Below are 27,150 nucleotides of genomic sequence, written 5' to 3'. Positions count from 1 at the left end.
AATTTGGCTGAGCAAGTGTAACGCCAAGGTCACCCAGCTAATTTTCTTAGCTAAGACAGGACTAGAACTCACAATCTCCCAGTTTCTAGCCAGATGCCTTAGCCACTAACCAAAATGGCTCTATATATGTACTTAAACTCTCTTTTCTCTGATTATGTAGACAGTGAAAGATTGGTGCCACTCAACTATATTCAGTCTAGTTGATCTGACAACTGATACACTATTTATACACAATCCTTTTACTCGGATGAACTTCCAGTAGTAGACTTTGAAATTATAGTAGATCAGCTAAACCTAAGAAATTTCAACTTCCATTTCTAATTTCTTTAGGTATCTTTTTTTTTTTACTTCATGCAATTCACTCTATTGCTCATTTGTTTTGGCTCAGTTCTTTCGCACTTCTCTGTGACCCTCAGCCTTTCCCTATTATTTAATACCCAGTCAGAGTATATTGGAGCTGCCTGGAATCCACTGAAGTTGAATAGCAAATAAAATTTAATAAAATAATAACAACATGGTTTGGGACAGGAGGAGTAGGGCAAGTTTTGACAGATGGCTAGATTCACGGGCTTAACCATCTGTCAAACCATGATCTTTCAAAATCCCTACTCAATGCACAGATTTCCTGATCCACAGGGCCAAAGTGAAAAGGGTTGCCCGGCAAAGTAGGAGCCTGCTAGGTCAGCCCATCTACATATATCAGATGAAGGAGCTATGCCTGGAAGCTTCTACTATCCCATAGATCTGCAATGTCTCCTCCATGGGCATGGGGAGATGGAGGCAGAGACCTGGTGGCTGAACTCTCCTGTTGCCCAAGCCATGGAAGAAATTCACCAAGTTGAAGGAAGAGCAGAAAGGCATCAACACTTGAATAGTTGAAGTCTAGAAAATTCTGTCATGATCATCAAACACCCCAAACTTTGCATGCAATCAAAGTTGTGTTGAGAAAATTATCTTAACGTATTATCATTTAAAGACAAATTTAGGCACAATGGCTATGAGCTTGAGATAAATAGGAAGCTATGCCATTTCTTCTTCCGTGTTGAGACCAAACTTTAAACTGCCAGAATGAAGCCTCTTTCTTGGCTTTGACATTGGCCAAAAGTACGTTATTACTGATACATGTTCCTGGTAGTAGCCAACATACAACAGATGGGCCCAGGCTCTGTTTTTCTCCTTAGTCACATAGCATGTTGTTACCCTGTTAAGAGCCTCCACTTGAATATATTGGTTTTACAGTCAAGCAATCCAACCCTCAACTTATTCAGGAGGGTAAAGGAGATCAGGTAAAAGTAATGTAAGGAAGGTCAGATCCTTCGGCTATATCCTCCATATCTTTTCATGGCTGGGCCATGAAAATAAAGTATATCCTTAAAGAATGTGTAATGAAGCATCTTTGAGCCACAATTAGTAGAATAAAACCTAGTGTGCATTGTATTGTGGCTGTCTGAAATTATTTGAACTGTCATAGTAAGCAAACATACAAGTCTTATTTGGGTTCACATTCTTTCTACAAGGATGAAACTTCAAGAGACAGTCAGAGATAGACAATCTCAGCAATAAACTTGATTTGGGAGAGATGGCTAAGACAAACCCAATAGGACTCGAAGGAAAATATTTCAGATCTTAAGACAATAGAACAAAAGAGCTTATTACAAACCATAATGTAAATGTCAATAACATCTTATGATTTAACCAAGAATTCTTGGAGCTATAATAGGTATCCATTGATATCCACATGCCACAGATTTCCACTTTTAAATCAGTAGCAATGATCTACTGTTACGTACATTATCATAATTCATATGCTGACAGTATCTGAACAGCTGCATTAGAAAAGGAAGCAGTAGAGACAGACACAAGAATAACAGTAGATCATATGGTTTAATCTGTGTCCTTCTGTTGTGGTGTGGGTTTTTTTGGCAGGGAGGAGGGGGTTGGCTTATCCTGGAATGTTCAGGAAGTAAAAACATGCAATTCATTTTAGCTCATTTATTTGCTAGAGATTAAAGGAGAAATAATTTCTCATTTCAGATAGTATCTATTTAGGCTTAAACCTGACCTTTTCTGAATATCTGTGTCAGATGCACTAGTTTCATATTTACCATAAAAGGTAAAAATGTTTGTTGGGTTTTAAGTCTTGCTTGGAGTACTACATTTTTTCAGAACAAAGACTAGATCATGCATACATGCATTCACAGGGCATCCAAAAATTATTTTAAAATATTTGTAATTTATGGTCCCATTCTGATTATATTAGTTTCAAAATATTTGACACTGTGCAGGTGGTGTGAAACTGTTACTAAGTAAAGATGAGACAAATAGAGATTTTAATAGCAATTTTATATTTTGTTTAATTACAAAAATGAGTTTAGACATTTTTCTTTGTCTTTAAGATTTACCAACTAAACTCGGATTTTAAAGTCACCTTCCAACATGAGATCTAATTATCTTTCTTACTGCAGATTGAAATGCCATACTGAAACATTGGTGTCATAGAATGTTCCCAAGCATTCTATTATCCAATTGATTTGTTAGAACCAAATGTTAATAGACAGGACAACGTTAGGGCAGTATAACTTTCAATGAAAACAAAACTTATTCAAGAAACTATAAATGTGAGAATTGTTTTATGTCAAGATCATATCTTTTTACAGATTTTCACATATTCTTTCCATATTTATTTTTTTTAATAAAATCACTGAAAAATTCAGATGTTTTTCTTGTTCACAACTTTCCATTATTTATGAGGTCTTATATGCAACATTAGGTTTTGAGGAAAAAAATAGAAGGAATTATGACGTTTTTGAACTTTGGTGTTAGAGGAAATTATGAATAGCAAAGCAAATAAATACAGAGTCCAACCCAGAGTTCTCACTCAAGACATAAAAGATTAGGTTTAGATTACCATGCTTTGGGCACATTATGTGGAGACCTGGCTCTCTAGAGAAGGGTTTAATGAAGGGATGGGTGGAAGGAAAGAGAACGGGATGGAGTCTAAGATGGATGGAGTCAATTACAGCAGCACAAGTGAAACCAGGTTAGAAATAGAATAGAATAGAATAGAATAGAATAGAATAGAATAGAATAGAATAGAATAGAATAGAATAGAATAGAATAGAATAGAATAGAATAGAATAGAATAGAATAGAATAGAATGCTTTATTGGCCAAGTGTGATTGGACACACAAAGAATTCGTTTTTGTTGCATATGCTAGTGCCATTCCTTATGAATGCTACTTCCCTTTGCACAAAAATCCCCAGCTGAAATTTAGCATAGGTGTTCTTCATTGTAATTACTACTAAAACTGTTTTCTAAAAAACAATATATACATATACATATATATATATATATATATATATATATATATATATATATATATATATATATATCAAATCTCTCTTTTATGAGCTGCTATGAAATTCTGTCAGCTTCAACCTCACATAAAACTTAATTTTCTGCAAATTGCATTTAATTCTACTTTTTAAAAAAATGACAAAACATACCAGTTGTACAACTCTCATACTAAACAATGGAACAAAGTAGGTTCTTTTACAATAAATATCACTCCAGTTCAAGGCAAGTATCAAAATTTCAGACCACATTTTCGATCACTCCCAAAGCTCTGGATTCAGGTCTCAGCCAATTTTTCTGGCCCGTGCAACAAGCCCCTAATATCCATTTTAATTTATGCATTGTTCCCAATGTGTATATATATTCTTTAACACATCTTTACCAATTATGTTCTTATTTCTGTGAATTGTTAAGTGCCAAATGAGAGACAATAATAGACTTTGTGCCAAGAAGAAACCTGTTTGAGTATATTGTATCAGACAACTCCCATTGAAATCTAGGTGGAGTTCTTATATCTGGAGAAGACAACAAATGGCAAATGTTCATGAAAACATTTATTTAATACTCTTTGCATTGTCTGCTATTTGGCTCCAGTAATTTAGGCAATGTTCACCACAAATTTATAATTAAGACACTCAGCAACTCTATGCATGGGTAACACCCAGCAGAACAAACACACTACTCAAATAGTGATCTTATTCCAACATGGTATCCTGCTTGATTAATAATGTCATTGTTCTCTGGAAAGAAGCCAGCTCTGAGAGTTTTAATAAAAGAGCTTTTTAATTCCATATAATGCAATGTACTAGCTCCTGAAACATGAACATAAGGAGCAAGCAAAGAGAAAAGGACTTCAACAGGAAGTCAAATATCATGCAAATATTTGCCTATGTGTTAAACAAATTTATTCTATTAACTGTGTTCACATTTTAGAAAGACAGGATCTTTCGGAAGGGGCAAATATTGGAAGGGAGGGATTTTGCAGGAACTGACATCTATGGGAGAAAAGAACTGAATATACCACATGACACAAACTCTATAACTGCTTGCAACAGATGTTGGGATGGAAGTACATAAAGTACATGGAAGTACTGTGATGTCCTAACAGGTGATATTTGGATATAATTTCAGTTTGCTAGGGAAGCCAATGGAGAGTGGAAAAGGAAGTGATCGTAGATCAGTGGTTCCCAACTTTTTTTTGGCCATGACCCACCTAAGCATCTCTAAAATCCTGATGCCCCCCCTCCTGTGACATATAATTCTTACTTTACTCAAAAAGTGAACTCTACTCACGCGGAGGAAGCCTAAAAGGCCATTAACTTGGTTTAAACAAGTTGCCCCCATTAAAAATCAAACACCCTGTGGGGTGTGGACCCCATGTTGGAAACCACTGTTGTAGATGGATGACACTTCCATTGGGTGTGAATGGAAGGGAATGACCTGATTAGCCTTTTCTTGCAAACACAGTCCATATTTTAGTATGAAAAAATTGAAAAAGGGCTTATCAGATTCATAATTACATCCACTATTTATACATTTTAAATACAGATAGACCTCAACTTACAACAGTTCATTTAGTGACTGTTCAAAGTTACTTTGAAGGAAAAGTCTTATGACCGTCTTTCACACTTACAACCATTGCAGCATCCCCATGGTCACATGATCAAAATTCAGATGTTTGGCAACTGACTCATATTTATGATGTTGCAGTGTCTGGGGAGGGGTGGGTGGGTCATGTGATCAACTTTTGCGACCTTTGACAAGCAAAGTCAATGGGGAAACTGGATTCATTTAACAACCGTGTGACTAACTTAATAACTGTAGCGATTCTCTTAATCACTGTGGCAAGAAAGTTCGTAAAATAGGGCAAAACCCACTTAACAATGCAATTCTCACAGAAAAATTCATTTGAGAAATATTTTGAGATCTACCTTAGGAATGGTGCCTTTTTTCTTCTTCTTTCAAATGCTTCAGATGGTGACAAAGACTTTCAAATGTTTCAGATGGTGACAAAGACATCTAAAGAAGATTAGGACCAATTCGTATGGCTTATCCGCTATTGACAGGCAGTTTCTCAATCCATTCCAGGTCTCCATCTCAATTTACCTGTTGGAGGCAAAATTGTTTTCACAAATTATCTCATATTGCCAAACACACATACCATACATATTGTGACACTGATCACAATAACTGCTGACTAGGAAAACATGCCACTTGTCCTTTAGTACAATTATAGATAGAAACTGATTTTTCCCAGCCAAGAAAAATGTGGGGGGGGGGGCATCTGCCTAGGATTCTCTATTTACTTTTTCCCAGTGCATGCTTTGGAATGGATGAAAAATTGTTCCACTTCCCACTTCTTGTTTAAGTTTCAAAAAGCTTAGAGCTTGCCAAGCAGCTGTGATGAGCTCTTGCAAGCCAAAAAGAGAGAAAGCAGATTCCTGCAATAATGATGTGAATCACGTTTTCCGAAGCTAGTGGAAAAACAAACAAAAGCTTCGCTACCTACAATAACTCACAGGCTGCCACTGAGAAAGTCAGGTTGAGATGTTAGTGGCAAACAACATCCTGATTCTTCATCCCCCACGAATGTCAGAAAAAGTTGTCCAGTCTGATCTGAAAAATATCTTTTTCACTTTGCAAACAAACCCATGTTCCTATAATCAACATTGTTAAGCTTAAAAAATTCCGCACACAAGACTTTGCAGTTTTTAGCCCTAATTAGGATTGTCAGAGCAAAGCTATTTTCTAGTGTAGAAAATATTGGCCCAATATACAGGTCGTCATCGACTCACAACATTCATTTAGCAACCGTTCAAAGTTACAATGGCATTGAAAAAAGCGACTTATGAGCACTTTTTACACTTATACCATTGCAGCATCCCCATGGTCACATGGTTTACATTCAGATGTTTGACAATTGGTTCATATTTATGATGGTTGCAGAGTCCTGGGGTCATGTGATCACCTTTTGCAACCTTCTGACAAACAATGTCAATGGGGAAGCCAGATTAACTTAACAAGTGTTTTACTAACTTAACAACTGCAATGATTCACTTAACAACTGTGGCAATAAAATTCATAAAATGGGACAAAACTCACTTAACAAATTACTCACTTAGCAACATAGACTCTGGGCTCAATTGTGGTCATAAGCTGAGGACTACCTGTATTCAGCTTCATTATCATATACAATCAGCTTTATTTGAACTTTAACATGTTTGATTAACTCATCCAACACTAAACATTGCATAACCATTAACTCTCCTTTTTCTGTTTTGTGATAATGTATCTCTGCTCCTGACTCAGATCCTGCTTTTAAGTCCAAAAAGACATTTGCGTGCATCTTGAACCTGACAAAAGGTTTTCTCTCTCTTCTTCCTGCCTACTTACCAGACAGAACATAGGAGTAGCAAATATAATCAGCATTTGGTGATTAATATTCTATGTGTTGCTGCCATTAATCTGAGCAGCTTATATGCAGGATGGTGTTTAGGTTTTGAGGTTCCCATTGGAAATGGCCAATACAATATTATGAATGGTGGCAATTTCACTGAATCCCGATGATGTCTTTGTACACATGTGAATCACCGACTGATACTGTAATTAGGAAGCGATGAGTAATAGATACTAAAATGGCTCACAGTCAGATAGTCTGATTGAATGGGTGTAAGCTCTTTTTAGTCATTTTAGGTAACAACTGAAAGCGATTTTATTTTAATTTGAGAAGTCTAATCTTCCTATTACTTTCACACAAAGAGATTATGTGTGATGATCAAAGGAAACTATTGATTGGTTCACTGAACTCAAAAGGCATTATTATGTTCATGGATAGCAACTTGATTGCAGACTTTTGCTTGAGCCTGCTCTATTCTTTGGTCCCACTTATAACACCAACAAGTACCACCCCAATAATAGTCTGACAACAAAACTCCTGCCTCTAGAGTTCTCAATATACAGGTGAAACTCGAAAATTTAGAATATCGTGCAAAAGTTCATTTATTTCAGTAATGCAACTTAAAAGGTGAAACTAATATATGAGATAAGACTTATTACATGCAAAGCAAGATAGTTCAAGCTGTGATTTGTCATAATTGTGATGATTATGGCATACAGCTCATGAAAACCCCAAATCCACCATATCAGAAAATTAAAATATTACATGCGATCAATGAAAAAAGGATTGTACCTAGAACAATATTGGATCTCTGAAAAGTATAAGCATGCATATGTACTTAGTACTTGGTTTGGGCCCCTTTTGCAGCAATTACTTCCTCAATGCGGTGTGGCATGGAAGCTATCAGCCTGTGACACTGCTGAGGTGTTATGGAAGACCAGGATGCTTTAATAGCGGCCTTCAGCTCTTCTGCATTGTTTGGTCTCATGTCTCTCATCTTTCTCTTGGCAATGCCCCAAAGATTCTCTATGGGGTTCAGGTCAGGCGAGTTTGCTGGCCAATCAAGAACAGTAATCCCACAGACATTGAACCAGGTTTTGGTGCTTTTGGCAGTGTGGGCAGCTGGAAAATGAAGTCAGCATCCCCATAAAACTCGTCTGCAGAAGGAAGCATGAAGTGTTCCAAAATCTCCTGGTAGACGGCTGCATTGATCCTGGTCTTAATGAAGCACAGTGGTCCAAAGTCCTGTTGCTCCTTGGTCCAAAGTCCTCTTTTCAGATGAGAGCAACTTTTGCCAAAAGCACCAAAAACTGGTTCAATGACCGTAGGATTACTGTGCTTGATTGGCCTCTCCATTCTTCCTCCATACTCTGGGTTCTTGGTTTCCAAATGAGATGCAAAAGTTGCTCTCATCAGAAAAGAGGACTTTGGACCACTGAGCAACAGAACTTAGGACCACTGTGTTTCATTAATATTCTAATTTTCTGAGATGGTGGATTTGGGGTTTTCAAATCACGGCTTGAACTATCTTGCTTTGCATGTAATGAGTCTTATCTCATATATTAGTTTCACCTTTTAAGTTGCATTACTGAAATAAATGAACTTTTGCACGATATTCTAATTTTTCAAGTTTCACCTGTACAAGAAAGCTTATGAATCCTGGAGGCATTCTTACAACTTGTTCAATTCATATAGTCTATGGCAGGGTTGCCAACCTCCCGGCCCATGGGCCAGATGCATCACAGACTGGCCACACCCATGCCTGGTTTAGTAAAAGGGGGAAAGTCATGCTATGTCACATGATGACACCATGATGATGCAAGTTTGACACCCCTGGTCTATGGAGTTAATAAAGTGCAGTGTTCTCTTTTTTTAAAAAAAAAAGATATTGTTCATTTTTCTTCATTTTACATCACAGTTTCAACTTTGCAACAGCAATATACTGGTTATATCAGCAACTTTTAAGATATACATGATATATATCCTAATTATATCCATTTTTCTCTTATTTATACAATATAGACAATGCAAAAAATAATAAAAAAGGAAAAAATATAAAAACTTGATATTATACAACAAACGTATATCTATTGAAAAGAGTCGAGGTGGCGCAGTGGTTAAATGCAGCACTGCAGGCTACTTCAGCTGACTGCAGTTCTGCAGTTCGGCTGTTCAAAAATCACCGGCTCAGGATTGACTCAGCCTTCCATCCTTCCGAGGTGGGTAAAATGAGCACCCGGATTGTTGTTGGGGGCAATATGCTGACTCTGTAAAACCGCTTAGAGACGGCTGAAAGCCCTATGAAGCTGTATATAAGTCTAACTGCTATTGCTATTGCTATTGTCTCCATGGTTCTAACATAGTTCTCCATACATTTGTCATTCTATATATTTTAATTTACACTTTTATACATTCTGGTAGTAATATTGCTTACAATATGTATTCTTCTATATGACTTTATACCTGTATTTATTTCTGGTTTGTTAATCATCTTTCATCATTAGCTTTCTAGTCTTTGCATCTAGTGCAGTGTTTCTCAATCTTAGGGACTTTAAGATGTGGGTTTCAACTCTAAGAATTCTCAGGATTTGTGATGGCTGAGGAATTCTGGGTGTTGAAGTCCATACTTCCTAAAGTTCCTAAGGTTGAGAAATACTGATTTAGTGGAGTCTCACTGAGTAGTGGGTTGGACAAAATAAATATATAGATAAGTTTCCTTCCAGTCAGCATTGACTCCTGGAACTACCTGGACTAATCCTTGCACTTTTCTTGGATAGATTTTCATAAGTGGTTTGCCACTACTCCTTCCTAGGGCTAAAAGATGGCGACCCAGCTGACGTTGTGCCTAAAGTGAGACTAGAACTTACATTCTCCCAGTTTCTAGCATGTTGCCTTAAATCATGATGCCAAACTATTTTTCTTTATAATTCATAGATCTATATGGCTTCCACCCTGATGATATTCAAATAGTTACTGAAAACCAAATTTCTGTCCCATTCCTGTAGTAAGGTGGCTGTTGAGTCTCTGTAGGATGTTTTGCTCATTATGCGTGGTTTGTATTCTGGGTGTATGATCTATATATTAGTTGTATTTCCTGCTTTTTAAAATGTAACCCATCCAGAGATGCTTAGGGGAGAATAGCTTCTAAATCATGTAATAGATATAACACATACTTACATGCACAAATTCAACTGATTTTGTGAAATTTAAAATAGGTTTGACCTCGTGCTTGTTATGAAGTGTTTAATTTGTCTGCATGTGGGCAAGGACCAAAAAATAAATATTGGTCAGATTGGTAAAAATTTACCACATGTTTTTTCCCTTCTGTTTTGTGCCCCAGCAGGTTAAGAATTTTTCAACGCCCACAAGAATTGCTGATTAGTAATTCTTAGAGGAGTACAATACATCTCAAGGACAATAGCCTAAGGAAAGTTGAGTTTCAGGTGAGGGATCAAAGGTAAGTACTTTGATATTTGTATCAGGGATAATAAACAAAAACATTCAACATTCTAGTAAGTATTAAAAGATATGCACTTTAATAAGCAATAAAAGATTTTTTGCATGTTATGTAATCACATAGCTTTTTTTCCCCTTCCAGTTTGTTTCCTGGTTTGGTTAAAAAAATCTGTCAGGTGACAGTCTTATCAGCTGATGGTGGCGAGATCAAAATTCCAAGTTCTTGTTGCCTTTATTTATTTATTTTCCTCATAGGTACTTTCTACCATGAAAAAAAATACAGTACTATGTGTGATTTTGTTATCTATCTTGGCATACAAACCTGGTGTAACAATTTGCATTATACCCAATTCTATTTTTCCACAATTCATACGTTGTTGTTTTTTTAATGACATTTAAAGAACAGTGAAAATTGTGCTCTTTGGCTGCTGTTTATCATGCCAATATCCTGGAATGGAGACTGAGAATATTGCATTCTGAGGATGATGTATCTGCCCTGACACCAGTTTCTAATAGTAGCATTGCTTGGCCCAGTGACATAGGTGCTATGATATATATAGCCAAGTTCCACTAGTCACTTAGTGGAAGGAATGTAGGAATACTAGAGGTCTAAACTGAAGGAAACCCTGTTATGCAAGCCCTTAACATCTTGTCTTCAATTTTCTGGCGAAATTTTTTTTCCCTGTGGAGGAAAAATGGTTAAATTGGTGGGAAATGAATACAATCTCATGGCTGAATCTGAATCGGTGCCTAGATTGATCATTGAGTGGATGAGTACCAATAAGATGCACTGAAATACAGTCCACAAAAGATGGGAAATTTATTGTGTGGATACTGCATTTGCATGAAGCGTTCAGCTTTCATCAGTACAGGAGAAAATAGTCTTCCCCTAATGAGTAAGTTCAAATATTGGAAGTGGTAGATAACCATTTTTGTATTCTACTTTCTATTACTTTAGGGCTGGCCATTACCGGGGAAGGAGGGCTTGCTACATTACAGAGATCCCTCCTTCCGGCCCTATGAGTCCCACTCCAAGGCCAGATGGCGCGAGTAGTCAGGGCCCTGGTCTCAGGCTGTTGTCGCTAAATGCCAGGTCTGTAGTTCACAAGGCTCCTCTCGTCCGGGACTTAATTTTAGACGAGAGGGCAGACCTGGCATGTATTACTGAAACCTGGCTGGGCCCGGAGGGAGGAGTCCCCCTCGTAGAGATGTGCCCAGAGGGTTTTCAGGTGCTCCATCAGCCGAGAGCTCAGAGAAGGGGTGGGGGTGTGGCCATTGTTATCCGAGAGTCTCTAGTACCTCATAGGATCCCTGCTCCGGAGCTTGTCGGGTGTGTGTCCCTGCTGGTGAAGTTGGACCTCAAGGGTCAAGTGGGTCTGCTGTTAACGTACCTGCCTCCCAACAGCGTTGCAGCAGCCCTCCCCTCGCTCCTCGAGTCGGTAGCCGAGCTGGCAATTGAGTTCCCCAGGCTTATGGTTCTGGGGGATTTCAATTTGCCTTCGCTCGGTGAACACTCTGATGGAGCGCAGGAGTTCATGGCTTCCATGACAGCCATGGGCTTGACCCAAGTAATTCGGGGCCCAACCCACTTGGCGGGTCACATGCTCGACCTCGTATTTCTCTCGGAGCAGTGGACTTGTGATCTTGTTCTGAGGGGGAGTGAGATCGTACGCCTGTCGTGGTCAGACCACTACCTACTGAGGCTTGACTTTCAGAGACCAAACCCCCACTGTAGGGAGGAGGAACCAACCAGGTGGTTCCGCCCCAGGCGACTTATGGACCCTTTGGGGTTCCAGACGGAGGTTGAGGTTATCCCTGATACCCTCGCCCGCATTCCGGCGGAGAATCTGGTTGCTGCTTGGAACTCGGTAGCGACGGAGTCTCTTAACCGGATTGCGCCTCTACAGCCGCTCCGAGGCAGTGGATCCAGGAGGGCCCCTTGGTTTACTGAGGAACTCCGGGAGATGAAGCACCGAAAGAGACGCCTAGAGCACCAATGGAGATCCAGTAAATCCGAATCGAACCGAGCACTTTTAACATCCTGCATCAGAGAGTACATCCGGGCAATCAGGACGTCAAAAAGAACTTACATTGCCACTCTGATTGCTTCCGCTGAGTCGCGCCCAGCCGCCCTGTTCAGGATAACCCGTTCCCTCCTAAATAAGAGGGATACGGGTGATCCTTTGCAGGGCAGGGCTGAGGACTACGTCCAGTTCCTCGCGGATAAAGTTGCTCGGTTTCGGGGGGACCTGGACTCCAATCCTGCAGAACCAGCCGAGGCACTAAGGGATAATCTGGTAGGTCATCGCTGGATTGATTTTCAAGCTGTTACCCCTGAGGACGTGGACAAGGCTATGAGAGCTGTGGGTGCCTCCACATGCGTGCTGGACCCGTGCCCCTCCTGGCTGGTTGTTAACAGCAGGGAGGTGACACGGGGCTGGATCCAGGCGGTTGTTGCCGCCTCCCTTCGGGAGGGGGTCTTTCCCCCCGCTTTAAAGGCGGCGGTGGTGAGACCCCTCCTGAAGAAACCATCTCTGGATCCAGCCGTTCTAAACAACTATCGTCCAGTCTCCAACCTCCCCTTTGTGGGGAAGGTTGTTGAGAAGGTGGTGGCCTTTCAGCTCCAACGGTCCTTGGAGGAAGCCAGTTATCTTGATCAATTCCAGTCGGGCTTCAGGCCTGGCTACAGCACAGAAACCGCTTTGGTCGCATTGACCGATGATCTCTGGAGAGCCAGGGATGGAGGCCATGCCTCCATCCTGGTACTCCTTGACCTCTCTGCAGCTTTCGATACCATCGACCATGGTATCCTTCTGCGACGACTGCGGGAGGTGGGGGTGGGAGGCACTGTCTTACGGTGGTTCTCCTCTTACCTCTCGGGCAGGTCGCAGTCAGTGTTAGTCGGAGGGCAGAGATCGACCCCTAGGCCCCTAACATATGGGGTGCCGCAGGGTTCGGTCCTGTCCCCCCTACTTTTTAATATCTACATGAAACCGCTGAGCGAGATCATTCGGCGGCACGGGATAAAATACCACCAGTATGCGGACGATACACAGTTGTATCTGTCCACCCCGTGCCAACTCAATGAAGCGATGGACGTGATGAGCCAGGGCCTTGAGGCTGTTAGAGACTGGATGGGGGTTAACAAGCTTGTACTCAATCCAGATAAGACCGAGTGGCTGCTGTGCTTCCCTCCCACTAATTGGCCAAGTGTTCCATCTCTCAGGCTGGGGGGCCAAATACTACGCCCCTCAGATAGGGTCCGCAACTTGGGAGTCCTCCTGGACCCACAGCTGACTTTTGAACACCATTTGTCAGCTGTGACCAGGGGGGCATTTGCCCAGGTTCGCCTGGTGCACCAGTTGCGTCCCTAACTGAACCGGGAGGCTCTCACAACAGTCACTCGTGCCCTTGTGACCTCTAGGCTGGAATACTGCAATGTGCTCTACATGGGGCTGCCCTTGAAGAGTATTCGGCGGCTTCAGCTTGTCCAGAATGCAGCCACGCGAGCGATCGTGGGTGCACCTCGTTTCACCCACGTAACATCTATCCTCCGCGAGCTGCACTGGCTGCCTGTTGATCTCCGGGTGCGCTTCAAGGTACTACTTGTCACCTACAAAGCCCTTCATGGTATTGGTATTGGTACTTGAGAGACCGCCTACTGCCAATTACCTCCACTAGGCCAATAAGATCCCATAGATTAGGCCTCCTCCGAATTCCATCAGCCGGTCAATGTCGACTGGCAACTACTCGGAGGAGAGCCTTCTCGGTGGCTGCTCCGACCCTATGGAACGAACTCCCCATGGAGATTCGTACCCTCACCACCCTCCAGACCTTCCGCATAGCCCTTAAAACCTGGCTGTCCCGACAGGCCTGGGGCTAAAGACTTCAACCCCACCCGAATAGTATGACTGTTGTGCTTTTTAACGATGTACTGTCTTCATGTGTGTACTTGTCTTGTCCTTCCCTCCCCCTAAATTGTGAGCCGCCCTGAGTCCCCTCAGGGAAAAGGGCAGCATACAAATAAAGTATATTCTATTCTATTCTATTCTACTGTACTATGTTTAAGAATACAGGCAGCTAGGTAACATTCTAAATAGTTTTCCCTTTCTTTTCCCTTAGATCCTTTTTTGGGAAAAATAAAACAAGACCGTAGTGGTCTTGGTGTAGTGGTGAAAGTACTGCTCTAGAAACTAGGAATGGAACTAGTTAATTACTATCTGAAGTGTAAGAGATAATGATTATAGTGCTGTAATCATGATGGAGGTATCCCCATGCTTGGATGAAGGAGATAGACAGAGAGAGATAGACAGAGATAGACAGAGACAGAGAGAGAGAGAGATGGGGTGGGATAAAAATCTTATTTGAAAAACCAAACAAGATCAACCTCCTTTCCATTTTTACCTTTCTGCCTCTTAGTTTTGTATCTACTGTACATATAACTGGCCACAGCCAGTCTTTCTTAAGGTTTATGTAGAAGGAGAATAAAAATCATACCCAACAATCCACATACATCTCTTGAACCAGGCCAGGATTGTGGCTCCACCCACTTAGTAGCTCACATCCTCTGCAGCATTTAGAAAACCAAAGAAAAAGAAAGAAAGTGTGTGGGTGTGGGTGTGAGAGAGAAATTAAACTCCTGACTGCAAGAAAATTGCTGATTACAATCTCAATGTCAAATGAATATTCATCCCAGGTGGGGATGCAACTTCCGTTTTCTTTCTGTAAATTAGCACATTAATTTCCTCAAAGAGATCCATTTGATTGATTAGCAGATAGCATTATTAATATTTGGGAAAGTGGTTTGGTGCAGCTATTTTATGCTGAAAATCAATTTACAAGATATTGAACTTAATGGAAAATATTACTACTTAGGATTAGCTGGTATCTTGCATAAATAAAATAGAAACTTCAAAGCCACAGACCTTTTTATACACATGTTATTCATGTTGGTTCTAGTATCCTAATTTTTTGATATAATGCTGAGACTATGCAAGCCTAAATAAATTCTTTTCACAAGACTCTCATATTCAACTGTGTGTGAACAAGCTATAAATATATTGTGCTTTGTAGTGAGTTGTACTTTATGTATTAAAGAATGTGCCTTATGTCCTAACATAGCATTTAAAGGTATGAAACAGCTCCAGTGAAATACCATATAGTAAAGGGTGAATTACCGGTAGCTAATACAGTTTTAAATTATGGATTGACTTATAAAGCTTTTTATCTTGTTTTCTTAGACTGTCAGAAACTAAAAATGTCCTGAAAAGAAATAGGAAGGATTTTGACTATAAACAGGAGCCAACTTTTATGACAAAATTAGGTTTTTGAGCAAATTAACATTAAGGAATGTGGGTGGATTGGCTGGCAATCAGCAGATGTGGTAGGCTTGTTAAAGGCAGTGGCTGCAAAGACAGTAGCATAAGAGAGATTTTTAGAGTACAGAGAAATGCATGCCCCTTGTTCTTCTGTGAGTTTCAGTAAAACAAGGGTGTGGTCATTTTGACATTGTTCCTGCAAGCTTACAGTTTCTTCACACTAAAATCCACTCGCCATTAACTGCCTTAAAATAGATAGTATGTTTTCAGGGAAAGAATCGAGATCAAAACAAGTTCCATTGTGGTTTTCTTTTTTTTCCATTCAGCAAGCAGATCGCAGCAGGAGATGTGGTAAATTAACAAAGCAATGAAAAGGAGAAGATGGAAAGAAAGAAAAAGAGAGAGGGGGGAGGGAGAGGGAGAAAGAAGGAAGGAAGGAAGGGGAGGGAAGGAAGGAAGAAACGAAGGAAGGAAGGAAGGAAGGAAGGAAGGAAGGAAGGAAGGAAGGAAGGAAGGAAGGAAGGAAATGGTTAGATGGTCTATACAAGGGTTCTCCAAACTTGGCAATTTTAAAACTTGTGGACTTGCTAAAGTTTTCTTTGTGTGACAGAACAAGAAGAAATATGGTTCACATTTCCCTCAAAATGTTCTCTCTTTAAAATTGCTAGAAAGTTTAATCCATCTTATCCATAATTAACAATAGATTGTGACAATAAAGCCAGTAAGAAGCACCAAAAGGAGCAAAGTTGAAAAATAATGTTGAATTAATATATTTTATGTACATGTGCATAAAACAGGGGTCTCCATATTGGCAACTTCGAGAATTGTGTATTTCAGTTCCCACAATTCCTCAGCCAGCCATGCAGAGTTGAGCTCCACAAGTCTTAAAGTTGCCAATTTGAAGAGCCCTGTTCTATATACATGTGCATAAGATATATTAATTCAACATTATTTTTTTACTTTGCCATTTTTTTTGGGGGGGGGGGAGGTTGCTCCTTTCCAGTATGATTGTCACTATCTATTGTTAATTATGGATTAGATGAAAGTCCTCTGGTTTAAACTTTCTAGCAATTTTAAAGAGAGAATGTTTTGAAGGAAACATGAACCATATTAGTGATTCTTCTTTCACACAAAGAAATCTTCAGGAAGTAAACTTTGGCAAGTTACCCTAAAAAACTGTATTTCTTTATTTATTTATCACATCTCTGTTTTTAACATGCCCATCTACCTCACAGAACAAATGGATTTGGAATGATAATCACTACAGCTGGGCTGACTGCTCAGCTCACGCCTGATTGGAGGAAAAGGCTGGTCTGATCGGGCCTTGTCCAGTCATATTTTCTGTGACTCAGCAGAGGGCAGCAGCTTTCTAGAAGTCATGTCAGGCTGGAAAAATGAAAAGTGCCCATTTTTTTACCCATTTGTTTTCCCGTTGGCTTTTTCAAAAATTCAAGTTAAATCATTGTCTTAAGAATTCTTGCAACAGGCTCAGCAGCAGACAACACACACAACACAGTATTGTTCCACCAAGTAAAGCTATAAAAGCATGAAAGAAAAAGGTTACAAGTATTTAAAGCACAATCGTCTATGGAGATTCTCAAGTCATGGTTGTCCCAAAGGTGCTTTTTTCAAGAGGCAACTGGACTTTCTGATTTTTATTTGAAGATATTTTGCTTCTCATCTTGAATGAGAAGCAAAACGTCTTCAAAGAAAAATCAGAAAGTCTAGTTGCCTCTTGAAAAAAGCACCTTTGTGGGTTAAAGCACAATCATGTTCAAGACTATCCAACCAGGTCAGCCAGGAAGAGAAAACAGATTCATGAGGAACTACATAATTTATTCACTATGATAAGTTTCTGAGTTCAAAGTTTTTGGTTTAAAGTAGACCACAGCCAGAATGTCTTTCTGAGCAACTTTGGAAGCAAAGCTGCCATTCCAGCAAACCCATTCTGTTATTTACTATCAGTTTTTGCTACACAAGGATTACAGGATGTCACAATCTGGAAGTCTATTTTTGTGGTGGAAATCCAACATATTTTCAGATTCTTCCGTGCTAAACAGTGGAGGTTTAGACTCTGCTTCTCTTAGGATACTTTTTTGTCTCAATCTGAGTATATTATTTTTCTGAGAAAGTTCTGGTTTACTATTTAGCCTTCCCTCCCTTAATGAACCCAGGGGTTAGGGGTTAGCTTTGTTGCTAGAACTGGGTCACTAATAGAAGGATGCAAAGATATGTAGGAATACAAACATACTTTCCAAAAATAAATATGTAAAGCAGCAAAAAAAATTAAAAATCTATGTGAGGATCAGAGATTATGCAATTGCAGTGCTGAATAGAAAACCTGGAGAGAAAAATTGACAGAAAAAAATGTTTTTTAAAAAAAAAATCCACATGATAGGATTTGTTAGTAATACCAAGCCTGTTTTTGGCTCCGTGATTACATTTTTACATCTTTTTAAGCAAGAAGTAAATGAATTTCTATAAAAGATCTTGACAATGAGGGAGAATAAACTGCCTTATCTCACGCAAGGTATCAAGGAGAGTCCTCAGGTTGTAGGAGATATTGTTGGAAGTGCACTAAGAAATTGAGGCAGAGTGGAAATTAAAACTCAACTTCTCCAGACGTCCAGCAATTTAGTGGTGGTCCCCTCTTCTGATTCCTCACCATATTCCTGAGTCTCACAGGCAGGATTGCAGGTGACATTGACCTAAAGTTAATGTCATACACTCTTGTGTTCATCTGTGACTTGGCCATGAATGAGTCAAGCGCTCTGATGAAGAAAGAATAAGAACATAGTTGTGTGATATTTGCACTCCTGAGTTTTCAGTTCTTCAGCAGATGGGACTCCAAAATAGAATAAGGATGGTGGCACTGTTTTTCTGATATCTTAGATATGACCAGGGATGTGTATGCCTGGCATTCTAGATTCAAACAAGACTGATACCATTGTCTTTTCTCCCCCTTGTTTTGTTTTCCTTAGAAATATTTCACACTTTTTCCCAGTCAATGACTCACTCCTCATATCTTGCAAAACATTGTGGGCAGATGATGTTTGAATACCAAAATCTATATTACTCTGCATTAACAACTAAAGTGGAGCTTTTGTTTTGTTTTGTTTTGCTGACCAAAAAAATTCAAGATAATCCAAGATAACCTCCAAGATAATCCAGCTGCACCAAACAAACTAAATGTATCTTGGGAAATTAGATTTGGGGCATGGTTTTGGAGCCCAGCCTTATTCAAAAAAATATTTTTATGGCATTATTTCTTCAGGAGTATATTTGACTGTGCCCATGGAGATAACAATGTGAGATGAATTCTGTACAAAGGGTGTGTGAATGAGAAACAGGTTTCTATTTTGCAGCGATTATTAAGGCTTCCAAGACCAAAATAATTTTGTCCAAGCACTCTAGTGCATGGAATCTGCTTTTATAGAATGTAAGGAATTGCAATCTACACAATGAGAGTAAACACACACAGAGAGAGACAAATGTGTATGTTTGTATATGTATGAATAAAATCTTCATGAGGAGATTTTTGGAATTTTGCAAATACTAGAGAAGTACTTGTGTCCAAATTTAAACTGCTGTAGTAGGAGACGTATCCTGTCACTGCCAATTCTTGAGAGAAAAGGTTACATTCCACTTTAGCCTGGTCAACAACTGCACCCCCTGCCAGTCAAAGCAAGAGAATATATTATACATGTTTGGCTACAGTTGTGTGTCAAAGGAGACATTAAAAAAAACACTTCAATATTCCATTTCAGTATGCCAGGGGTCCTAGCAAAGTACATTTGTTTGCTAGGCATAGCAAACATGGCATTTCCTTGCCATGGGACTGCCAGATGGTCAGGCAGGTGTTGTCATTCCCCTGCTAGCTTTGTTGTTGTTCTGACTGATATCCTCAGGATTTCTCCCCAAGCCTCATTTCCAACCCACCCACCCAGACAAACTTTCCCTGTCCCATCTGAGCAAAATTAATTTTGCATGTGAGAATTCATCTTTAGCTTGGCCTCTGGGGGGAATCCCTAGAAATGTAGCATTTCTGAAGCATTCTGAAATGCTGCCACATGCTACTGAAGTTCACCATAAAAAGATGTTGAGACTCTGGAAAGAGTGTAACAAGAATGATTAGGGGGCTGGGGCTAATATATATGAAGAATCAATTGGGTATGTCTAGTCTTGTGAAAAGAAGGTTTTGGGGTGACATAACAGCAATATGGTAGCAATGGCAACAGCACTTAGACTTATATACTGCTTCAAAGTGCTTTACAGCCCTCATTAAGCCGTTTTACAGAGTCAGATTGCCCCAAACAATCTGGGTCCTCATGATAGCAGTGTTCCAATATTTGAGGGTCTGCCACAAGGAAGAGGGGTTCAAACTATTTCCCAAAGCACTAGAATAGGGCTCTCAAACTTGCAGCATCATGGCGGCTTCACATGACATATCGGGACTTTTTTTCCCCTTCGTTAAACCAGGCAGGGCGTGGACAGCGCATGACACATCCGGCCTGCTGGCCGCAAGTTTGACAACCCTGCACTAGAAGGCAAGACAAGAAGAAGCCATGGATGGAAACTAAACAAGGAGAGAAGCAACCTAGCGCTAAGGAGATATTCCTGACCATGACAACAATTAACCAATGGAAAAAGCTTGTCTTCAGAAGTTGTGAGTGCTCCATCTCTGGAGGCTTTTAAGAAGAGATTGGACTGCCACTTGTCAGGAACAGTAAAGGGTCTCCTGCTTGAACAGGAGATTGGATCAGAAGACCTCCAACTCTGTTATTCTGTTCTGTTCTGACAATGGAACAACTTATAACATCTTGAATGCCCCATTCCATTCCATTCTTAGCCACCTTCTTTATTGTGATAAGTTGAGGTCACAATAAACAACACACCAACACAAATCCCTTCCCAAATTGAACATTTGCAGCTGAAAATCAGTGGCATCAATAAATATCAACAATAATAAAGTTGTGTCTGAATCTCTCAGCAGTGGAGTTTTTGCTTCTAAATTCTAACAGCCCAGTTGAAGGAAAATAAGAAACAAAAACCTGCAAGCAGAAAGCCACTGTCTATTAGGCAAAAAACAAAAACAAAATAAAACAATAAACTCAAAAAGTGAAAGTTAAAATCCCAGGCATGCTTACAAAAATTAAATAGCTGACAGAAAGATGTACACGCCCAGTGACTTTTCTATCACTTCCACAGGGAATAGGAGTCTTCAAGACTCGCCTTCCCAACTGGGTCCATGATTATCCAAAAATTGTCTTGGGCCATTCCTTAGTGTTCCCATTCAAATCCAAGGAACAGCACTGCCACTGTCTATTAGGAGACAGCTCATACAAGCCTTGATCCAAAAATAGTTGCCTGTCCTACCCTAAATAATCATTAATTTTGTGTTCTTTTTCTCTTTCTTTTTTTTTCTCTCTCTCCTCCCTCCCCAATTTTCCTGTTTTTACTAACAGCCAAAGTAGAACAGCTATTTACCCTATATATATTGTAGCATGATGAGATATACACCTTTGGAGTAAAAAAGAAGTGCAAGGACATTTTTAGCTACCAACTTGAAAACTTGTCGTGCTTGTAACCATTAAGTAGGAAGTCAAAGCTAAATATTGAGTATCCTGAATTATCCCAGTCTCTAAACCTCTTGGTTTTTTTCCACGCACCTGGCCAACCATAAACTGGCATTTAGAATTTACACTTTGTGGATATTCATTATTACTTAAAACATCTGAATTGTTTTAAACATCTGAAACAACATCTTCTTTCACTTTCACTGGGTTTCAAGCTGTATCATTTTGAGATGTTTCAGTATAAGAATGCTATACAGCATGGAAATAATTAGATAATAATTAAACTGAACTTACTAAAGGTACAAAAGGCAGATACAGTGGCAAGATTCTCTAGTATTAAATGCATCACTACAATTAATTTGTTTTACCAAGAAACAACAATATTAAAAGACCAGCTTCCTGTAATTGTTTCAACAGCATTTTAAACATTATTTTATTTTATTTTTAACTTATTTAGATTTCAAGGCACTCTTTTGCAGAGCTTTGAATTTTCAGAAGTCATTGCCCTTTGCAAAATCTTAAATATGAAATATATAAATTACGAGGGTGATTCCTAGCTGTCTTGAATATTTGCAGTTGTATGCTTATCCCAACCTAAGGACGTAATGCAAAAAAATAATTTATTATTATTATGAACTTTGTGTTCAAACAAGCAAGTCTTTAATTTGAAGATCATTTTCTTTTTTCAGTTTCTTTCTCCTTTGTATCAACAAAGTTCATCAGAATTGTTCAACAAACTTTGCCTTCTTTTCTGGAAGAATGTGTTTTATTTGAATTACCTTTACACACAGTCTTCAAATTCCTGTCCATGAATTTTAACTCAAGGATAGTGTTTCTCAACCTTGGCAACTTTGAGATATGTGTACTTCAAGTCCCAGAATTCCCCAGCCGGCCATACTGTATGGGGAATTCTGGAAGTTGAAGTCCACATGTTGTAAAGTTGCTAAGGTTGGGAAACACTGTGTCAAGCCTCTGCTTTGCTGTTGCTTCGGCTGCCATGAAACGGGGAGGGAGGGCATGGTATTTGGGAGGGGTTACTCATTGTGCTGGAGGAAGGTTCTGGAGTTCAGCTGCTGGTCGGACTACGCATGCGTGGGTGATTCCCGCCAGGACCAACGGCACCGACATTCCATCTAGGATATTTAAACAGCAGACTATTTTATGAATCAGTCCACACATTTATGATTAGTCATGGGGTTCAGGAGCTCAAAAAAAAGCTACGTATATAGACAAAAAAACAGAAGGACATATTCTCATTTCCAGCCATACCTGCTTTCCCTATAACTTCCTTGTATTAATATCAAGTCTGCAAACAAATCTGAATAGACACTATATTTATTTATTTTCAGATAGTTACATCAATGTTGGGAAAAATTATAAGGAATAATCCCTCTCCTCTCTATCTCTAGTTTTTCTTTTTTGTGTATGGAAAACCTGAGAAATTTTATCTCCTGCAAAAGACAAAATCCACAGAAACAAATGATAATTTATTGATTAAATGCCACCAAAAGTACTTCTGCATCCATTCCATGCTTTCTTAAGCTTAATATTTTGGAACTGAATCAATTATTTCCAGCTTCAAGTGATCCCCAAAAAGTACTCTTGCTTTTTTGCAGATTACTGCAGTAATCTGCAGTAAAAGCAAAGGAGAACTGTTTTGTCATCAGGGGGTTGGCTTCCTTTTCAATGAAAAGAAAACCATAGTTGAAGAACCCATTTGTGTATCAAAACTAAGTCCTATAGTTGTGCATCACTGGCTGTTCAGCAAGTTTTCCAGCTGCTAGGTTTATCTTGGGTACAGAATATTCAAATGTTCCCATTTTATGAAGTATGGTTATGCTTGAGGTTACAAATCAAATTGCTAAACCAGAAGTTCATTTTAAAAAAAAAATGTGCAGACCCATATTAGTCTGTGCTCCAGTTCCATTAGTTAATATCCAAATCTATGTCAAAGGTTTGCTTTGTTATCCTACTGTTACAGCAACCCAGAGCAGAATCACACTGTTTCCCCACCCCACTCCCGGAGCTGTGGATCCAGGACAAAAAGCAAGCTGATGAAGAAATATCAACCCCATAAACTGTAATAACAACTTTGTAATCCAGTAAGAGCTGAAACTTACACTGTTCGATACAATTCTAGCAAACCTCATGTGCATATATTTGAAAAGTTTCAGATATTTGGGTTGTACCAAATTACGGCTTCTGGCTGTTTCAAAAACAGTTCCATTCCAGCCGGTTTAGCTCTTCCACTATATTCAAATGTCGCCTTCACTGTTTTTTCCTTTTATTTATAACGATGCACAGAGAAACACAGTGCTAAGCAAAGGTCAAGTGGAAAGAGCCTGGTAGGAGCAAAACTGAATTTATCCAGTGCTAGAGAGGTGAGAAGGGCTGTGGCTGAAAGCCAAGAAAATCTTCAGGGAGTTGAAGTCCACACATCTTAAAGTTGCAAAGGTTGAGAAACATTGCTTAAGGGAATCAACAGGTCCTGAAAAAGAACTGCCTCTAAAACCTTTATTGCTACTGTAAACTAGGAGAGTCAAGGAGAACAGTAATCAGGACCAAGTACACGAAGCTAATCCCTCCTCATTAATAAAGGATGAATTTTGGTTTAGAATCTGAACTCAAATTATTTATTTTCAGGCATTCTAGTCTCCTTTATGGACTACATTTAGAAAGGATCTACTAACTGTTTCAAAGTATTTGCCTCCATTTCCCGTATCAGCAGTTTTAATAGCAATAGCATTATACTGCTTCACAGTGCTTTACTCTCTCAGCAGTTTACAGAGTCAGCCTCTTGCCCCCAACAATCTGGGTCCTCATTTTACCCACCTTGGAAGGATGGAAGGCTGAGTCAACCTTGAGCCTGGTGAGATTCGAACTGCCAAATTCAGTCAGCCAGCAGTGAGCAGAAGTAGCCTGCAGTACTGCATTCTACTTACTGTGCCACCGTGGCTCTTAATGCTGTGTGTTTAGTGTTGACTTAAGCTGTTTGAGCTCAAATCCTTTCCATGAAAATCTGTGCCCATTCTCCCCAAGAGCATTTTATAGGAGACTCTTTTGTGAGATGCTAATTGTGTTTCCATCCCACTATGTGGGCATTTAATTTGCTTAAATAAAATTTGTACATTAGCTTTTTTTAATAAAAGTCATATTTAAATTGAATTATACCTTTATTTTCAGTTCCTCAAAAGGAAACAGGACTGCTGTTCTCCATCCACATACTCCAAAGCTATAGGCAGCCCTCGACTTACAACCATAATTCAGCTCAAAATTTCTGTTGCTAAGCAAGACAGTAGTTAAGTGAGTTTTGCCCCGTTTTGCTACCTTTCTTGCCTCAACTCTTAAGTGAATCTCACTGAGGTTGTTAAGTTAGTGACATGGTTGTTAAGTGACTATGGATTTCCCATAGACTTTGCTTGACAGAAGGTCACAAAAGGTGATCACATGACCCCAGGGCACTGCAAGGGTCATAAATATGAGTCAGTTGCCAAGTGTTTTAATTTTGATCATGTGACTATGGGGATGCTGCAATGGTCGTAAGTGTGAAACATGGTCATTGGTCACTTTTTCAGTAGTGTTGTAACTTTGAACAGTCACTAAACGACCTATTGTAAGTAGAGGACAACCTCTATTGGGTTTATGCTGTGTCTGGGAAATTCTGGTACTTGTAGTTCAAATAGGTCATAAATGAGGAAGGTTGAGGGAAGTGTGACCTAGCTATTCAAACTTAAGAAATTAAGTGATTGTTTTTTCTATTCAAGTAGCTAGCACATAGACAAAAGGAAAAGTAGGTTTCTAAGAAAGAAAATGATTCATTCATTCTCGGAACTGTATTTCTCAGTATCGCAGCTATTTATTTTTTCCTAGAAACCCATTTCTATCTGTTCTTTAATGTAGCTTTATTACGTTTTCTAGCAAATATCATTCGCATTCACCCATATTTATAGTCAAGATACTTAATCACTGAAGTATGAAACCCATCAGTATAAAAAATTCCAGTGGATATGTAGTCATGATAGAGATAGGGAAGCTGCCGGGAGCAAAAGGGCTCTGGACAAATTGCCTATTTCCAATGTCTCTGTTTCTCTTCTCTGTCTGTCCCTGTCTCTCTCTCTCTCTCTCTCTCTCTCTCTCTCTCTCTCTCTCTCTCTCTCTCTCTCTCTCTCGCCCCCTCCCTCCCTCCCTCTCCCTCTCTGTACTTCATCCAAGCGTGGGGATACCTCCATCATGATCACAGCACTATAATCACACTCTGTCTCAGACAGTAATTAACTAGTGCCATTCCTTATGAATGCTCCTTCCCTTTGCACAAAAATCCTCCACTGAAATTTAGCATAGGTGTTCCCCATTGTAATTACTACAATAACCCTTTTCTTTTAAAAAAAATACATATAATCGTTCAAATTTCTCTTTTATGAGCTGCCATGAAATTCTGTCAACTTCAACCTCATATAAAACTTAATTTCCTGCAAATTGCATTTGATTCTACTTTTAAAAAAAACAAATGACAAAACATATCAGTTGTATGACTCAGTGATGGGATTCAATTTTTTTTACTACAGGTGGCCGTGGCTTTGTGGGTGTGGCAGAGGAAGGATACTGCAAAATCCCCATTCCCTCTGCACTCTCACAATTTCTGCTACCAGTTCTCCAGAACTTGTCAGAACTGGCTGCATATCACCTCTGGTATGACTCATACTAAACAGTGAAACATAGTATAGTAGAACCTCTGGTCATGACCATAATTCGTTCCATAAGTTTGGTCACAACCTGATTTGTTTGTGACCCGAACCTAACCAAAATTAATGCAGCAGCCACACATGGGTTGCTGTTGTTTGTGAACAAACAGGAAATTTTGCACTTACAAAAAAAAGCAAACTGATTTGGTCATGGTCAGAAGCATTAGTGACCAGAGGTTCTACTATAAGTTCATTTACAATAAATCTCACTCCAGTTCAAGACAAGTATCAAAATTTCAATTCACATCACTCCAAAGCTCTGGATTCAGGTCTCGGCCAATTTTTCTGGCCTGTGCAACAAGCCCCTAATATCCATTTTAATTTACGCATTGTTCTCAATATGTATGTATATTCTTTAACACATCTTTCCCAATTAGGTTCTGATTTCTGTGAATTGTTAAGTGCCAAATAAGAGACAGTAATAGACTTTGTGCCAAGAAGAAACCTGTTTGAGCATATTGTGTCAGGCAATTCCCACTGAAATCTAGGTGGAGTTCTTATATCTGGAGAAGTCAACAAATGGTCTAGAATGGCAAATGTTCATGAGAACATTTATTTAAAACTCTTTGCATTAGCTAATGTCTATTTGGCTCTGGACAAATTGCCTATTTCCAGTGTCTCTCTCTGTCTCTGTCTCTCCGTCTCTCCGTCCCTCTCTCTCTCCCCCCCAACCCCCAGATGAAGAACCAAAGCAAAGAAAGACCACAAAGGTGGTGATGATGGTACAAATTATGATGATGGATTTCATTTGATTTTTTAAAAAATGATTCCTATAGTGCTGAATTTGGGGGTCTTCTAGTCTACAAGGTCCTGCAACAATTGCTGTGACTGTACTTGGTGATTGAAGCAAAGCAACTCTATCCTCTAAAGCAGATCTTGGCATTTTATGGACCTAGACCATATCTGGCCCTTTGGCTGCTGCTCTCCAATTATGGTCATGGCCAGAGGTTCTACTGTATTGTAAATACGTACATGTAAGGAGTGGGGGGAGTGAGGTGGTGGCTGGTGTGGTGTGAGTGCAGCAGGATAAGGGATGGCTGCTGCCAGATGGAGAGGTGTGTGAGCCATTTACAAGAACAACTTGCAACTTTCCTTGCTGGCTTCCCATTGACTTTGCTTCTGAGAAGCTAGCAGGGAAGATCGTAACTAGTGACAAAGACTGCAGGTTGCTGCAACTTTCATAAGTGCAAGTCAGTTGACAAAAGTTCAGATGTCCTGAAAATAAGGCCATGCCAGATTTTTGGGGTGGGCAAAATATAAGCTCTCCCCTGAAAATAAGTCCAGTGGATAACCCCTCTCCGGCTGA

At 39.6% G+C, this 27,150-nt stretch overlaps 1 long non-coding RNA gene across 1 annotated transcript in view; it reads right to left on the bottom strand.

The window, feature by feature from the left end:
- The window catches only part of LOC106544531 (uncharacterized), a 112,135-nt gene that overhangs the window by 58,573 nt on the left and 26,412 nt on the right, over window positions 1-27,150 (bottom strand). The window contains exon 3 of the long non-coding RNA XR_001313227.2: window positions 5,287-5,461. This is a non-coding gene — a long non-coding RNA (uncharacterized LOC106544531). The remainder of the gene's footprint in view (window positions 1-5,286; window positions 5,462-27,150) is intronic.

Source organism: Thamnophis sirtalis, unplaced genomic scaffold, assembly GCF_051295495.1.
Source record: "Thamnophis sirtalis isolate CommonGarterSnake01/CBP01778 unplaced genomic scaffold, rThaSir2_p1.2 scaffold_5, whole genome shotgun sequence".
Taxonomy (NCBI): domain Eukaryota; kingdom Metazoa; phylum Chordata; class Lepidosauria; order Squamata; family Natricidae; genus Thamnophis; species Thamnophis sirtalis.
This window is presented reverse-complemented; position numbering and strand designations above follow the sequence as displayed.